This window comes from Polypterus senegalus, chromosome 3 (genome assembly GCF_016835505.1).
Source record: "Polypterus senegalus isolate Bchr_013 chromosome 3, ASM1683550v1, whole genome shotgun sequence".
Classification (NCBI taxonomy): domain Eukaryota; kingdom Metazoa; phylum Chordata; class Cladistia; order Polypteriformes; family Polypteridae; genus Polypterus; species Polypterus senegalus.
Window position 1 is genome coordinate 126,471,087 of NC_053156.1, and position 15,479 is coordinate 126,486,565.

The 15,479-nt window shown below is 38.7% G+C and overlaps 1 protein-coding gene across 1 annotated transcript in view; it reads left to right on the plus strand.

Annotated features, from left to right (window-relative positions):
• The first annotated feature begins 307 nt into the window (after nucleotides 1-307).
• The window catches only part of armc2 (armadillo repeat containing 2), a 190,101-nt gene continuing 174,929 nt past the window's right edge, over nucleotides 308-15,479 (plus strand). The window contains exons 1-3 of the mRNA XM_039747898.1: nucleotides 308-424; nucleotides 1,393-1,533; nucleotides 8,863-8,930. The gene's annotated coding sequence lies outside the window, so the exon portion shown is untranslated. The remainder of the gene's footprint in view (nucleotides 425-1,392; nucleotides 1,534-8,862; nucleotides 8,931-15,479) is intronic.

The window sequence follows — 15,479 nt, forward strand, 5'->3', positions numbered from 1 at the left end:
ACACACAAGCAAAAACAGTATAATTATACGGTTACTCAGTAAACCATAAAGGGTAGTTTCACCTACAATGGAAAGTACAAACACATTATGTAATATTTCCAAGGAAAGATATGTCCAATGAAAAACAGAAGATCACAAAAACACCATGTTTTACTTTTTTTTAAATAAATGTTAACAAAAATATCAGTGAATCAAACTACCAGCACACCGTCTCCGTCCTCAGCAAGATGGGAACACGTGACTGGGCGCAGACTCTGTGTTAGCGTCGCTCGTCGTCTGACGTCACAACACTGTGAAAGACGCGAGACTGGACAGCTGTGAGCGGCGAAGTGACTACACGGACTTTATCGGGATGGACGTTATGGTTTGAATTTTCCAAACAACCTGATAACTTATATGGACACCAAATGGTTTGCAGGGGATGGTAAGATAATTTTAATATTCCACATGTTTTTACTGAAAATGGTAACAGTTACTCTAAACACAAGTAATTTTTGTATATTTGTATGAATGTTACTTTCTTTACTGTTTCGCAAGTATGATGAACAATGACAGTTTAAAATACATAAAATGCATTACATTATTATTTTAATATAAATAATTTTGTTATAGTTTATTTACAGTATTTGTAAAGAACACACTGCACTGAAGGTGTGCGGAGTTGTTGCTGTGCTGTTGCTATGGTGACGGACTTCGCCTCATGCTGCTCAGTTACCGACGCTTAAAGTTGCATGGAGATAAACAGCCGATGAAAAACAAATAATTATTTAAAAAATCATTACGCATAGTTTATATTATGAAAGTGAATTTCAGTCACTTAAAGTTTCTACAGCTGTCTAATGTGGGATTTTAAAATGGGATACAGTAATACGGTAATATTTAAAATGTGTTTTGTGTACCCTTACATTTTCTGTAAATCATAACACCAATACAGTGATATAATGTCCTAATTATTTAGTAATACGTTTGAAGCTACACAACGTGTATAGTGTACTTGTGAAGCACTGGTAAGTTTTTCTTTTTTTAACATCTGATATTAAAACCTTGTTTTCGTCTGTCTCCAGTGCCTCGATGTAATATCAATTAACTGGACCAAAGTGGGATAAAGACAGAAACTACGGAGGCCTTTTGTGCCTCAGCCAAAACAAGATTCATAGGATTCTGCCATACCTGACTAACTTTTCTGTTACAGTCAAACCATGGCACATTTCTTAATTTTTGTGCATGACTAATTATTCTGTCCTTGTTCAATTGCATTGCACATTGCTATGAGAAATGACCGTTTTTCATGTTAATTGTATTCATGGCTTTAATGTTGTTTTTTTATTACGTTTTGCTACACTGGAAGATTCATATTTTGTTAAATTACTAGCACATTTCTGTTACTTTCAGGTTTGCTCCATACGTCTTCATCTGAATAAAGGTGTTAATTGAATGATGGATATACTAAATGTACATTCAGAAATTGGCAAGTCTATCAGGCTAAACCAAAGAAAAAACTTCAGACAAGTTAAAAGGGTGGACCAGCTTGAGGTTCGTATTTTTTTTCAAAAGCTAAATAAAAATTGCAAAAGATATTAAAACCATTTATTAAAAATATGTACAAGTAGGTATACTTAAATACTGTGTACATTTGCACACATTGTGAATTTCAATGGATTTCATTATTCATTTTGCATTTTTTCTGGATTTAATTTTGTAAGTCAGACAAAACGTTTTTGGTTTAAACTGTTGTAGCATGGTGTTAAAAAAAGAAAAATATATATTTAGGCTTAACAGCTACTTTGCATGAGTGTGATATACTGTACTAATATATACTGTATGTATACATAATCTATATACATCAATCAGCCACAGCGTTAAAACAATTGATATGTTTAGTAAGTAAAATTGATCGTTTCGTTACAGTGGCACTTGTCAAGGGGTGATATATATTAAGCAGCAGGTGGACAGTCAGTTCTTGAAGGTGATATGTTGTAAGCAGGAAAAATAGGCAAGAATCTGAAAAATAGGTCAGGGCACCTCCAAAATGGCAGGCCTTGTGTGGTGTTCCCAGTATGCAGTGGTTAGTACTTACCAAATGTGGTCCAATAAAGAACAACTGGTGAACTTTCAACAGGATCATGGGCTCCTAACACTCATAAATATGCATAGGTAGTCAAGGCCCAATCCCACAGAAGAGTGTGTATGGGACTGCATATCCATAGACTGGTCAGAGTGCCCATGCTGACCACTGTCCACCACTGAAAGTGCCTACAATGGACCAGTGAGCATCAGAACTGGAGCATGGAGCAATGGAAGATGGTGTCCTCATCTGATGAATTACATTTTCTCTTAGATCATGTAAATGATCGGATGTGTGTGTGTCTTTTACCTGTGGCAGAGATGACAACAGAATGCACTGTGAGGAAAAAAGCAAATAGGTGGAGGCAGTGTGATGCTCTGGGCAGTATTCTACTGGTGAACCTTTGGTCCTGGCATTCATGTTGATGTTAGTTGACACCTACCACCTACCTAAAGATTGTTGCATATCATGTACAGATCATGTATGTTCTTGGCGAAAGTATTCTCTGATGGCAGTGGCCTCTTTCAGCAGGATAGTAGACACTGCCACACTGCAAAAATTTGAGAATGGTTTAAGGAACATGACAAAGAGTTCAAGGTATTTTACTTGGTCTCCAAATTCCCAAGATCTGAGTTCGATTGAGCATCAGTGGGATTTGCTGGAAAAACAAGCATGAAACATGGATGCCCCCAGAGATTTTGTGGAGTCCATATATATATTGTGAACGGAACCCGGGCACAGACAGGCAGACATGTTGTTTTCCACCACCACACATTTATTTATACTATATACAAAGTCAAAAAGTCAGTGCACACAAAAACCCCACAAAGTCCTGGCCACATAATGCCTTCTTCTTCGCGCCATCTCTACTCTCTCTTCTCCTGCCTTGTCCTGCCTCCACCCGACTCCGACCGAATGAAGGGAGGTGGCCCCTTTTATTATCACCCGGATGTGCTCCAGGTGGGTTCCGGCAATCACCCGTCGACACGCCCCTGTGTGGCGGAAGTGCCGGCTGCATCCCCGGAAGCACTCGGGTGTCCCTCTTCTTCCCCAGCACTTCTTGGTGTGGCAGAAGTGCTGAGGTCCAGGGCTCCAAAGGCATGGGGGTGCCACGCGCCCCTGGCACCTCTGACAATATATATATATCCATTATCCAACCCACTATATCCTAACTACAGGGTCATGGGGGTCTGCTGAAGTCAATCCCAGCCAACACAGGGTGCAAGGCAGGAAACAAACCCAGGGCGCGCACACACACACACACACCAAGCACACACTAGGGACAATTTAGAATCACCAATGCAGCTAACCTGCATGTCTTTGGACTGTGGGAGGAAACCCATGCAGACACGGGGAGAACATGCAAACTCCACGGAGGACCCGGGAAGCGAACCTGGGTCTCTTAACTGTGAGGCAGCAGCACTACCCACTGCGCCACCGTGCTGCCCCATATTTTTATATACATATATACTGTATATATATTGTGAAAAACTGTGAATTATGGATGTTGTTAAAAAATGCCTATTTTTATAGTTTTAACCATAAATATGCCCCCAAAACACTTTCATTTAATTTCAACCTCAGGTTAATACATTACCTAAAAAGAATGTAAAGGTAAACCCGTATACTGTACAGTACTGTGCTGATATGTCACCCACAGTGCTAGAATGTAAAATACTGATGTTACCACTATATGTACTGTAATTCATGTCAAGCGCGTTTTCATTGCCAGCAGCTTTAAAAGGTGCAGGGTGTTTCTGCGGCACCTTGGGGCTTTAACCCTTAAACTGCAACATACTTGGGGGTTAATGTATCCCCGGACAGAAATACATTTTTGCTGCACTTTTTAAGTAAATGTCACAATTCACAAAGAAAAAGTGAAATTTTAATTGAACACATTTTTCTTCAAGCAAAGAGCATCACAATTACTGCAATACTGATCATTTCACACACTGCTAATGAACTGTAAAAACGATTTAAAAAACTACTGGAACAATATGTACAAGATGCAACTGACGCCATTGATGAAATTCAGTAACTCACCTAGCCAGCTGCACTTGAACTGGCTGCACGCAAACACACAAAGGTAAACGCTGACGCTGATTCTCTAGTCTAGTGCAGCAGCTCAATCCCAGAGACGGTGAGGTTGCAGTGCTGCAGGGGCCGGCAGTGGTCATGAGCTGGATGCTCAACGAATGTATGGCACTGACTGATCAGCTCAGGCATGCTGGTAAAATGCACTGGGAAGCAAATATAGCCAGTTGTGGGGTTCAATGAATGTACGTCTCTGAATATACTCGTCCCCTTGTGCTGGAAAATTGCAATGAGAATCAACTTTAGCCGATTGCGGAGTTCAATGCATGTACAGTACGTTGCCGAATGTATGTTGCTGCATATACTTGGCTTCAGCGTGCTTCTAAATTGCACTGGAAACCGACTCTAGCCAGTTGCAGTGGTTTAAGGGTTAAGTGAATATAACTTCAGTTATGTTTGTAACGTGTTTGGAGCTATAGTAAATGAGTGAATAGGAGTAGCTGAACCATCCTAGTTTTTTTTTCTTCCTTTTTTGTATAATATTTGAGTTCATATGAATAGTAAACCATCTCTAACTAACGTTAGGTAACTTGTGTTTTGGAGTATATCAGTAATTAGCTTGTTACATATTTTAGTCCGTTATTTTTTTATTTTGGCATAATATAGTACATGATGTGATAAACTACAACACTTTTCCTTCAGAGTGTGATGATTAAAACATCTTTCTCTGTCTGCAAAATCATTCTTATGTATTCCTGCTACCTCTACTCCCTCTGATTATCTCTTTACAGTAGCAGGGAACATTGTCTCAAAGAAGAGAGCCTGTCTCCCTGTCGAAATGCTCATGTTCCTGCACTGCAATCAGGAATATGTGAACTGAATCTTTTATAAACTGTACATTATTGTTTTATTTTATTTGTATTGTTTATTTAAACCTTTGGACTTTAAGACACACCAGTGTCAAATGCACTTTTTTTTGTTTAAAGACTATGTGCACTTTAGTTTGTATTGTTTAATCTTCTTCTACTTCTTTTGGCTGTTCCCGTTAGGGGTTGCCACAGAGGATCATTTTCTTGAATATCTTTCTGTCCTCTGCATCTTGTTCTGTTACACCCATCACCTGCATGTCCTCTCTCACCACATCCATAAACCTTGGCTTAGGCCTTCCTCTTTTCCTCTTCCCTGGCAGCTCTATCCTTAGCATCCTTCTCCCAATATATCCAGCGTCTCTCCTCTGCACATGTCCAAACCAATGCAATCTCACCTCTCTGACTTTGTTTCCCAATCTTCCAGCTTGAGCTGACCCTCTAATGTACTTTTTAATCCTGTTCATCCTTGTCACACCCAGTGCAAATCTTAGCATTTTTAACACTGCTACCTCCAGCTCTATCTCCTGCTTTCTGGTCAGTGCCACCGTCTCCAACCCATATAACATAGCTGGTGTCACTAACATCCTGTAGACCTTCCCTTTCACTCTTGCTGATAACCGTCTGTCATAAATTACTCCTTACATTCTTCTCCACCCATTCCACTCTGCCTGTACTCTCTTTTTCACCTCTCTTCCATAATCACCATTACTCTGTACCGATGATCCCAAGTATTTAAACTCGTCCACCTTCGCCAGCTCTACTCCCTGCAACCTCACCATTCCACTGACCTCCCTCTCATTTACACACATGTATTCTGTCTTATTCCTACTGACCTTCATTCCTCTCCTCTCTAGAGCATATCTCCACCTCTCCAGGGTGTCCTCAACCTGCTCTCTACTATCGCTACAGATCACAATGTCATCAGCAAACATCATAGTCCATGGGGACTCCTGTCTAATCTCGTCTGTCAACCTGTCCATCACCATTGCAAATAAGAAAGGGCTCAGAGCTGATCCCTGATGTAATCCCACCTCCACGTTGAATGCATCCATCGCTCCTACCGCAGACCTCACCACTGTCACACTTCCCTCGTACATATCCTGTACAACTCTTACATACTTCTCTGCCTCTCCCGACTTCCTCATACAATACAACAGCTCCTCTCGAAGCACCCTGTCATATGCTTTCTCCAGGTCCACAAAGACATGATGCAACTCCTTCTGGCCTTCTCTAAACTTCTCCATCAACATCCTAAGAGCAAAAACTGCATCTGTGATGCTCTTTCTTGGCATGAAACCATACTGCTGCTCACTAATCATCACCTGCCTTCTTAACCTAGCTCCCACTACTCTTCCCCATAACTTCATGCTGTGGATTATCAATTTTATTCCCCTGTAGTTACTGCAGTCCTGCACATACCCCTTATTCTTAAATATAAGCACCAGTGCACTTCTTCCCAACTCCTCAGGCATCCTCTTACTTTCCAAGATTCCATTAAACAATCTGGTTAAAAACTCCACTGCCATCTCTCCTAAACACCTCCATGCTTCCATAGGTATGTCATCTGGACCAACGGCCTTTCCATTTTTCATCCTCTTCATAGCTGTCCTTACTTCCTCCTTGCTAATCTGTTGCACTTCCTGATTCACTATCTCTACATCATCCAACCTCTTCTTTCTCTCATTCTCTTCATTCATCAGCCTCTCAAAGTACTCTTTCCATCTGCTCAACACACTCTCCTCACTTGTGAGTACGTTTCCATCTTTATCCTTTATCACCCTAACCTGCTGCACATCTTTCCCAGCTTGGTCCCTCTGTCTAGCCAATCGGTACAGGTCCTTTTCTCCCTCTTTAGTGTCCAACCTCTCATACAACCTATCATATGCCTTTTCTTTAGCCTTTGCCACCTCTCTCTTCACCTTGCGCCTTATCTCCTGTACTCTTGTCTACTTTCTGCATCTCTCTGACTATCCCACTTCTTCTTTGCCTTCTTTATTCCTCTGTATACTCTCCTGTTTTTCTTTATTCCACCACCAGGTTTCATTTTCCTCCTTCCTCTTTCAAGATGTCACTCCAAGCACCCTCCTTGCTGTCACCCTTACTATACCTGCTGTAATTTCCCAGCTGTCTGGTAACTCTTCACTGCCACCCAGTGCCTGTCTCACCTGCTCCCTAAACTCAACCTTGCAGTCTTCCTTTTTCAACTTCCACCATTTGATCCTTCTTGATCTCCAACGTCATCCTACAGACCACCATCCTGTGCTGCTTAACTACACTTTCCCCTGCCACCACTTTGCAGTCTTCAATCTTCTTCAGATCAACTCTTCTGCATAGGATGTAATCTACCTGTGTGCATGTTCCTCCACTCTTGTACGTAACCCTATGTTCCTCCCTCTTCTTAAAATACGTATTCACCACTGCCATGTCCATCCTTTTGGCAAAATCCACTATTCTCTGACCTTCTTCATTCCTCTCCTTGACACCATACCTACCCATCACCTCCTCGCCTCCACTGTTCCCTTCACCAACATACCCATTGAAATCCGCTCCAATCACCACTTTCTGTCCCTTGGGTACACTGTTCATTACTTCATCCAACTCACTCCAAAAATCTTCTTTCTCACCCATTGCACACCCAACCTGCAGTGCATATGAAATAACAACAATCATCATCACACCTTCAATCTCCAGCTTCATAATCATTACTCTGTCTGACACTCCTTTCACCTCCAAAACACTCTTGACATACTGTTCCTTCAGAATAACTCCTACCCCATTTCTCCTCCCATCCACACCATGATAGAACAATTTGAATCCACCTCCAATCCACCTGGCCTTACTCCCCTTCCATTTAGTCTCTTGCACGCACAATATATCAACCTTCCTTCTCGCCATCTTCTCTGCTAACTCTCTCCCTTTACTAGTCATACTGCCAACATTCAAAGTTCCTACCCTCAGTTCCATTCTCTTTGCTTTCCTCCTCTCCTCCTGCCTCCAGACACATCTTCCCCCTCTTCTTCTCTTTCTCCTTCTTCAGCCAACAGTAGCTCAATTTCCGCTAGCACCCTGTTGGCTAAGAGTACTGGTGGCGGTCGTTGTTAACCCAGGGCTCAACCGATCCGGTAAGGAAATTTGTATTGTTGTTCGCATATTGATTTGGTCAAATTTTACACGCCCTTCCTGATGTAACCCTGCCAATTTATCCGGGCTTGGGACTGGCATGAAGAAACACACTGGTTTGTGCATCCCCTGTGGCCGGGTTTGTATTTGTTTAATGTATTTCTTTTTTTTTTCTTTTTTATTGTGGTGGTCACACTAATATAAAACCATTGATTATTTTCAAATTCATATGTTTCACTGGTTGTTATTTTAATTTGATTATTATTAATTTTAATCGTGTTTTAATGAAGAGACATCAGGGTGACATTCACAGGTGCACAGACGTGAGCAGATGAGGTAAGACATGCACTGGAGCCCAGAACAAGATGTGCAACCACAGGTCCCAAGCATCAAAATAGTCAGTTATTAAATAATCGTGACTAATCGAAAAAAAAAATTTAGCGATTAGTCGACTACCAAAATAATCATTAGTTGCAGCCCTAATATATATATATATATATACACACAGTATATATCTCCCTATTTTTTTTATTTAATCTTTGCAAAAATTCCAGTATGTTCAAAAGAAGTTAAAAATGTCATTTATCATTGTTAATTATTTTAAGTTTCACATTAACACTGTTTTAGTGCTATGCTAATTTTTTCAAAGTAATAATTTAATATTTAGTTCTAATATGCAGAATGTACATATTTCTTGATTTCTAAGGTTTTGTTGATTGGACAGTTAATTGTTTTCAGTATTTTCATTATATGCTATACCTTTTTTTTTTTTAGATTTTCTAAAGAAAAATGAGAAGCTAGCTCCTGATTTATGGATTTATGCTGATGTTTAATCCATTTTGGTAAGTCTGCAGATATTGTGAAATGTGAGATTCATGCTGGTATTTACGGTATCTGTTAGTAAGATGTTAGAGTAGGACAGAATATCACCATACATAAATAACGAATATGTTTTCAGGTTTCTACTTGTTTTTATTGTTTTGAAGCAGAAATCAATTTGCTGCCAAAATTGACAACTGCCATCATAGTTTAATTTCTCACTATTTTTCTGTACAGTTTTTTTCTTTATTATTATTATTATTGTTATTGGTGATTATTATTGGTGGCTGAAGAAGACATTTAGTTTCATTATGCAGCAGAAAAATGCCATATTTTTGCAAAACCATGTGACAACAGTGTGTTTTTGTTGCAGTCCATGTAAGTTAGATTATTCAAAGTAAATACATCACTACTTCATGTAGCAGCTATAGATTAGCAGAAAAACAAAACAAAACTATAATCTACAATAGGCATAAAGCAAGACTTTTGTTAAAACATTAGAGCTCAAGTGGTGGATAATTATTTGTATTATAGTGTTTTGCAAGTTTAATATTATTTTGTTTAGGTATGAGTCGGTAGATTTCAAGTATTTTGTCATATGGTATTGATATGATTATCATACACTTTAAATAGATATACTGTATATTTAAAATTTGTTAAGAGTCAGGAAAATGTACATTTAATATAATTAGAATTATTGGTTTTCTTGGGAGAGGTGGTGTTTTCATTTAATTCAGTCATCATGATGACATCATTTGTGTGTGCTCCGTCACTTTGTCACAGTTAGGATACAAATGTAAGAGTCAGATAAAGGTTTGTTTCACTGTCAATGTTTGATTAAACATTTGGGAAAAATCAGTAAGATCCAAGGTCAATTAACAAATCATAAAATTATACAAAGCCAGCCATTTATAATGCCTAAGGGATAGTACAGTAGCTTGCAGTCCGGAGGCTGCTGTAGTCTGCAGGAAATCGTAGTGTTTTAAAAATTGCAGAAATATATTCCATCTCACTCTGTCACAATGCAAGTCAGCTATATGTGATTTATTCCATGTTAAATATGAAATACAGAGAGAGTTTCCCTAATAAAAATTAATAAAAAAAAACAAAAGAAAAAGTTATAAAAAGAGTAACAAATCACCCAGAAGAAATTATAATTTAAAAATATTTGGTTGTTAAAGGAATACTGTACCAGAAAATAATGTTTTGTAGAAAGAACTAAGAAAAAAATTTAATCTCATGGTTTTATTGTGGATAGACCTAACAAAAACGTGTATGATGTGAACACTCATATGTCACATAAACCACAGGTCAGTTATGCAGTCATTTGCTAACAACATGAAAAACACATGCATTTCTTTTTAAAATATTGTTAAATTGATACTCCTGTAAAAATCAGGGCACATCATAAACAGGAAACACATTTACATAAAGATGATTTTTTTGGCAGCAATATCCTTAGTCCAGCTTTGGGCATGTCACATCTCTTGGAATATCAAAGGAGTAGAACTCTGAAGTGTAACCTTTTTTGGTGAGGCAAGTTTCTGACCCATCTAGATTTGTTAGGCTGAATGGCCTGTTCTCATAATACTTACTCTAATGTAGTAAAAATTAAAACCAAGAGACACACATAATAATATTTTAAGGAATGCTATAAGTTCTTACATTCCTACAAAATACAAATACCACAGCTCAATACTCCCTGCATAGAGAAGCTTGATAGACCTTTCAAGTTCTCTAAAATTCAGTTGTGTATAAAATTCAACAAAAATGGAAATGCTGTGGATCCAGATGATTATTCAGAAAAAGACAGAAGAAGGCTTTTATAGCACTTTTTTCTTCCTAAGCTTTTAAATGAGACTCTTGATGTTCAAGCTAACAACATTTCTTGATTAACCCATATTAACATTTTTTTTTGTATTTTAGGAGTCATTTTTCCCACTTACTAGAAAGATAACTTTAGCCACATTAACATATTTGTCTTTTCTGGGCCTTGGTACTAATAAATAGATCAAAAGAATTCAGAATAACAAAGTAGGCATAGAGGTTACTTGTCCTCTCTTTATTCTCTCCCACTTTGGGCCAGCACTCAAATATATAATATATAGGCCAGGAGCTTGCTGCAGGTTAAGACCTTGGCTGAGTATGTGGATGAGTGGTACATGTGTCAAGGCTTGCATTAACCTCTTCCCCCATATTTACATTTGACAGGCTGTGCCTAATCACTAGCTCGACTTAGATTTACATAATTTTTTGGAAGCCTTCTTGTTTTCTTTTTCTTTAAATCTTTATTCGCTTTTTAGTTTTGAAACATTAAGGAAACCACTTCATTATACAAGGGGTATTTAATAATTTATCTATTTGAGTATCACATATTTGTGCTAGTGATCTGAACTTGTTACTGGGGGTTTTGCATGGGGTGTCCTGTGGACACAGCTTCACAGGAAATGTGCCAAAAACTGGAGGCCATTAATATGGAAGAACTTTGTATTAAGGTTAATATTTTAGCAATTAACTAGGCACTTCAGCTGGCACAATTTCCACACTCATCCATACATATTTTACCATGTCAAAGATTAGTTCTTGATGGGTTCCCTAAATGCTGACACTGGATCAGAAAGCACATCGCCAGGAATTTGCTCATGAGAACCCAGACCTTCTTAGAGAAAACCCCATTGAGTTTTTCTCACAGATGGTTACTGGGAATGAAACGTGAGTTCTTCACTATTATCCTGAAGCCAAAGAAGAGTTCATACAATGGAAGGATAAGGAGTCCCCTATTGCCAAGAAATTGCAGGATCAGGCTGGAAAAGTCATGGTAAGGGTTTTCCGGGATACAAAGGGTGTTCTGCCTTTGGAATTTATTCCATATAATTCAATCAGCACTGGACAAATATGTGCTTCCTTAATGAAGACCATCAAACAGAAATGCTGTGGGAAACTGTCAGAAGGCATGTTGCTGCTTCAAGACAACACACAGTCCCTTAAATCCTAAAAATCGAAGGCACTTATCATGAAATGTGGCTTCATAGAGCTTAACTATCCACCATACAGATCAGACTTAACCCTAGTGATTATTTTCTCTTACAAAACCTGAAGTAATCCCTATGTAGATAGTAGTTTCCCAATAATGACCTTAAGGTGGCAGCCCAAAGTGAATTCTAGTCACAAGGGATTTAATCACTGGTGACAAAGTGGACCAAGTGTGTTGATGTAAAGGGGGATTACATTGAAAAGTAATTAGGTGAATTTGACCATCAGATTTTATTTTCATAGTCAAGTAGATAAATTATGGAACACCCCTTTGTTTCAAATAAATGAAAAAAATGTAAAAACATGACTGCTGCTGGAGAAGTGTTTTGTCAAGCATCCATCTTTTACTCAAATTAGATGCCCCCACACTAATCCATAATTTCCAATTGTGTTATGGTGGGTGGGTGAGTGAACAAGATAAGGTGACGTGCTGGTTGCATAGTGTAAGTTATCACAATAGATTATTCATTAAACAATAATATTCAAATATGCTGTTTGATCAATAATCAAAGATTTTATTCTAATAAGGTCCAAGTGTTCCCAATATATTTGTAGCAGTTAAGCAAGGGCCTGATGCCACCAGTCCCAATTCTGATATTGACCTAAATACATTTTAGACAGTAGTCAAGAGAGATGTGATAATATTTAAAAGTTGAATTAATGTGTTGTATAAATTAATGAAGTGTGTATTTTATTGAGGACTGAGCTGTATTTCATTAATTATCTAAAACAGCAATTCAGAGATCCCACTCCCATTGCTGTCTCAGATTATTTAGAGGTGCATTCTTTAAAAGTTCCCACTGGAATACTAAAGTCTACTTAAACCTAAGCACTGGTGTAGCTTATTGCTGCTCTTATAAACCGTGGGGATGGAGTATGTGGCTGGCACACAAGAGGAGGCTGAGGGTTGCTCCTACTGAGAAGCATGACAGCAGGAGCAACCAAAGTCCAAACTTTTTTCATACTTTAGTAGTAACTGAAGAAATGTAGACATGAAGTGTATAATGTGTGAAGACTTTAGTCCAAATATCAAATAAACGTGTGGTTTTACTCAAACCTATACCCAAAGAAAATACATTTTGCTAGCAATGAATTAAAATCCCAAGCTCAAATGTCAATTGACAGGAAGTTGCTATGTATGCTTGAAGGGTGCAGAGGTAAGAATTGCTGCCTTACAACTCAAAGATACTGGGTGCTTCCCGTTTTGAGTAGTGAGCTGCTGCTATTATTATTATTACTATAATATAATAAAAACATACATTTGATTTGAGACTGTAACACCCAGTGTAAAAATTGCCTACTTGTAAAGTTATCGCTTGTTTTTTTATTATTCAGTTTTATTCTCTCAGTGACGTTCATGTGGTACAGCGAACTTGCCTCTACCTCTCTGAGTTGATGGCATTTATCTCTATTCTTTTCACAAGAGTAGCATTGTGGCTGATGCCTGCTCAGAACTATTTGTTGTACCAGAAATCAAACATACAATGTCCTGTGACCACTATCAGACTGGACAAAGGCAGGACCGTAGCAACAGACAGCTTCTTCACAGTGCTTACAATGGCTACAACACAACGCAACTCTGATTAGTAAAATGGGACTTCCACCTGCAGCTAAAGTCACTTCAGTACGTGAGCAATTCGCCACTCTAGTGTTTAGATCTGACTGTGCTTTCACACTAATCACTAATGCACCTACCCCTTGGCTAGATGTTTGTATCCTTATCTGTATGGCTTATCTCGGTTATGACGATTGACAATCCGGGTTCAAGAGGCTCCTGAATGCAACAGGGAGGGTGGATCCAACCTGGATCTTCACATTTGTGTGATCAGTGGTCTGCAGCATCAAGCAAGTTTTAAATAACTAATCGGGTGCGGGTGTGCTTGAACGTGTTTCACTCGGTGGCAAATTGAGGTACTTGGCTGATTGTGCACGAGTGGAGGCAGGCGGATTGGTTAGGCTCCACATTCCATGTTGCATTAGGAAGTCTCTTGAACTAGGATCGTCAATAGTCATAACAGAGATGACCTTTGTGATTTCAGTTCAGCCTCAGATGTAGTGTTGTGTTGCATCTGCATCCAGTTGCAGAGGAGAAGTATAAAGGAGCCTTGCAGAGGGAGGAGAAGGGCAAGAATGAAAATAGAAATGCCATGAGAAGAACAGAAGGATGAGAGGGAGAGATGAAGGTTAAATGAAGGGAAGGAAAGAGTGATAGAGAGAGAGAGAGAGAGAGAGAGAGCAAGTGCCCAAGCTGCAAGGAGTGAGAGGCAGGCTGTAGGAGGCTGAGGAAGGAGTGCTCCTACTGAGCATTTTGCCACTGAGGGACTGGCAGCATGGGATGTGTGAGGCTCAGATTGGAAGCCTTGGCCAGCAGGTACCAGAGTCTGTCTGTGAAGTGATAGTTGACTGCACCTGCTGGCGGGTGTCTCCTCCTAGTGCAAGGTCTTGTCAGTATGAGTGGAGGAGATGCCAGATTTAAACAGAAGCATAGGGTTTTTGAGTTTATTTTAAAAGGAACTGTTTCTTGGGATTTTAACCTCAATCTTAATGAAATTATTTATAATCATTTTTTAACCTCCATACTTCATGATTTGTATGGGTTATTTATTTATAGAAGAAGATTTTTGCACTGCACTGTTTGAACACTGTTTATTTTTGGATATTAAATAAAAGCACTAATTCACTTTTGCACCTACCACTTGCTATATTTTTATGTCCTCATCTGCGCAGCTCATCTCAATTATGGCTGTCAACCATCCAGGTTACAGGGGTTCATGAATGAAACAGGGAGTGTGGAGCTAACCCAGACCGTCACCGCACAATTTCTATTCTATTTGGGAGAAATATGGTCATATACTTAAAAACTTTGTTCAGTAAGGAAATTGAACAGTAGGATGCATAATCTAAAAGGTTTTTACTTTTCTGGAGATGAACATAAATTGAAATCTGTCATAGTGTTTTAGGGTAGCAGCTTTTTGTCTCTAGCATTTATGGCCCTAATTTAACAGAGAATTTCTTTTGTAAAATTCTGTGTATATCTGTCTGCGGTCAATAACGATAACAACATTTATTTATATAGCACATTTTCATACAAATAGTGTAGCTCAAGTGCTTTACAAAATGTCAAAGAGAAAGTCACAAGAAAAGATAAATAAATAAGATTAGACAATAATATTAAAGAATAATTACCAAAGAAAAACAAATAAATCTATGCAATCTTAAAAATTGATAAATAGCAAGTAGAGGAATAGCATCTTTATATACCATATCATGATGTAAGTCTCTAAAAGTGAGTCTGGTGATATAATCAGATGGCCAAATTGACAAAAAAAAAACCAAAACAAAAGTAGAATTTAGCTGGAGAAAAAAACTAAATCAGCAGGGCTTCCACAGCCAAAAGACCTCCCAGCTCACTGGGCATTCTACTTAACATAAATGTTCTTAATTCATTACTCTTCGCTTCAGATGAGAGGATTTGATAAAGTTGGTTTCATGGACAGCTGAGGCACCAGCATTATCACAGGTGGTAGCATGGTGCCATG